Source organism: Triticum dicoccoides, chromosome 2B (genome assembly GCF_002162155.2).
Source record: "Triticum dicoccoides isolate Atlit2015 ecotype Zavitan chromosome 2B, WEW_v2.0, whole genome shotgun sequence".
Taxonomy (NCBI): domain Eukaryota; kingdom Viridiplantae; phylum Streptophyta; class Magnoliopsida; order Poales; family Poaceae; genus Triticum; species Triticum dicoccoides.
Genome location: NC_041383.1, coordinates 697,463,070 through 697,466,196, shown reverse-complemented (window position 1 = coordinate 697,466,196; position 3,127 = coordinate 697,463,070).

Genomic DNA, 3,127 nt, shown 5'->3' with positions numbered 1-3,127 from the left:
TATATACACTAGTATTCTGTCCTCTACAGCATTCACTTATAGCTATGTCTTCATTGTTGAATCTTTTGAACTAAGTGAATGTGATCGGACCCTAATCTCTCTATGCTTACTATCTTAAACTCTATCTGTCCAAATCATATGCATTCTATTGAAACTGTCAAATGTCTTCTCTGCATCCTTGTCAGTAGAAGACACAGAGACAAACATTAAGTCGGTTAAATGATTCATCCTTATTGACTGAAATCCGGAGAAGCCGGAACAACCATCTGACAAACTTGGCAGGCGTGGGAACGTGGGACAACTCTGAGTATGTTGCATGCTTGCCACGTGTCCCACGGATGTGAACAGACAGGGGCACCTGCGTAATTGCGCTGTGCCGCACACCTTCTTATAAATACGTGCCCCCTGCGGTCAAGAAAACCTTCTTCCACCTCTCCACCTCGTCAAAACTCTAGCGCCACCGCTAGCTCTCGACGACGCCGGCGACGAAGCGCTTAGCTACCGCGACTTCTCCGACGCCGTCCTCACACCGGCCGCGGGCATCGTCCTCTCCGCCGCCGCCATAGGTGTCCTCCGTCGCCAAGTTAGGGCACGGTGGATTGAACTGCTCGGTCTCCTTTCATCCCATCTAGCAGTTCATCGTGTGGTAAATATAACTCTATTTTTACCAGATTTTTGATCCTCAATGATTCATCCAATTTACCAAAATTGGTTTCTGTCTATACAAAGTTAGATCTATTCTGTCTGCATCTCATACTGCCCAGTATATTCACTTAAGCTTCATATCTAGTTAGATTCCTCACTTGTACTTATTCACGGATTCGTACAAATCTGGAACCGACTCTCAACATATAAGTGAATGTCTTCGCAACATGAGGTCAATGTCTTCAAACTGAGTTATCTTCAAAATCTTCTGAGAATGCATATGACCTCTTCCCCTTCCCTCGCATATCTAATGCTATTACAGGTACATGTCCGTGGGAGAATCCCTAGTTTCTCATAGTCTACATTCGTTTGCAGAATTCTTACAGCAACACATTGAATCTCCCGAAGCCAGTTCCTGTCTGACCAGCAAGAAAAAGTCTTTGAAGCCTTTGAACCTATTGAAACCATTCAGTTTGAAGTTCATGGCTGTAGAGAAATCAGTAAGGAAGGGTGGCAGACACCGTTGTGGGGGAACATCAAAGGATCTGACTGATGATCTTGCAGAAATCTACAAAACAGATCCTGAAAAGGATTATAATCAGCGCAAGACTCAAATTCAATGGATTCAACGCTATTGGGCTGAACAATGGTTCAAGTACAAGTTCGTGACCCAGGAGTACGCTAAGAAGAATGCTATCAAGAGTCCTTGGGGTGATATTCTCTATCGAGGCCTTCCCCCCAAGAACAAAGCTGAAGCCATTGTGCAAGAATTCTACCCTTGCATGGTACGTGGACCACAGCCTGAAGATGCTGACCCATCATCATTGCTCTGGTGTCGTGACGACAATCTCTTCAAGTGCAACTTTCAGTATGCTAAGGCTCCGGCAAAGGAAAACAAGAAGTCATGGGGATTAGACTTCAATCCTGGTCCCTCTGCTCCCCGTGATGATGGCACACGTGAAGCTAAAGAAAATAGAATTGGCCCCTTTGCAAACCTTGATGGCCTCATCTCATACGTCTTGGTACAAGGTGCCAAAGTCGATCATTCTGACAATGATGCTGATTCTGATGAAGCCCCAGCTCCTCCTCCAAGGCCGCAGAAGCCAAAGAAGATTAAGGCTTCATCATCAGCTGCACCTCCAAAAGCTTCTCGTGTGAAACCAATGGCCACTGCACCTCCTGAAGACAGTGTGCAGTCTGAAGATCTTTCACGCATCTCCAAGAAGACGGAGAAGAAAAAGAAAATCGTCAAGAGTACTGATCAGGCTTTGACTCCTGCTGCCATTCTGCGTGATGAGCACATTGATCTGTCCAGCGATGACGATCTTGTAGATGATGCTCTTGAGAAACTGATCAAGAGCAAGGAAGAAGCAGAGATCTTCAACAACTTGCCTCTCTTTGACGTGGCAATCATACATAACTTCATTGATGAATGGTTTGACACACCAAATCTCAGCTTTGATGATCTGCAACTTCCAATTGGCCTCAGCATCGCCTTCAATGGCGCCATTGCTTCTGAGCTAGCTATTGCTCAGCGCATCGTCGAACTGAAGCACAAGATTGACTATGAAAAGGCTCAGTTCAAGAAGCATGTGGCCAATCTCAGTGTGCAAGATGTCAAGAACTTCAAGATCATGCTTCACGAGCTCAAAGAAGCATTTCACAAGAAGCGTGAAGAAGCTTAAGGCTCCAGAGAGCGCATGAAGAATCTGGCTGACAAGTGTGTGCTTGCCTACAATGAGGCTGAGAAGCGCAAGGCTCTTGGTCGTCCTGGCATCGACCCCAGGATGGCTGCAAAGAAGAAGAAATCGACTGTCCAATTTGCACCTTCAAGGCAAGATGAACCTCAAATTGTCTTCCCAAGCAGCATGACTGGCTCGAAGCCAAAGGTCACGTCAACCGCTTCAGAACAGAAGAAGACGAGGGTTGCAGAGGCTGAAGCCAGAAAAAGGAAAACCTCAGAAGCCTCTGATGCTGCTCCCTCCAAGAAGAAGCGCAAGACCAAGAAGAATCGGGCTACTCCCTCAGAGCCCCTTGTTGTTGAACCCATCTCAGTGGTTCGTCCTGCATCCGCTACCCAAGAACTACGAATGACTGTTCATGAGCCTGCTTCCACAGAGGCTCCTGAAGCTGAAGAGATTCCAGCAGTTGATCCCATCACTGCTGAAGACATTGTTCATCATGACAATGTTGAAGATGATGAAGTTCTTCCTCAAATTGAATACAATGTGGTATCATCGCCTGTTCATACGAACAACGAAATCATCAGCATTGGTCGTCCTCTGACGCCAATTGCTCAGGATGCTTCATGTGCTGATCGCCCGCAACAACAAGACTCCCCCTGTACTCCCCAACAACAACAACAAGCCACACCATCTGCGCAAGTTGAAGAGGATGAGGACCTGCCCACTCCATCTCCAAAGGCGTCGCCTGTACTACAAAGGCTTCGCAAAGGACCAAGGCCTCAAGTCCCTCTTCCGAG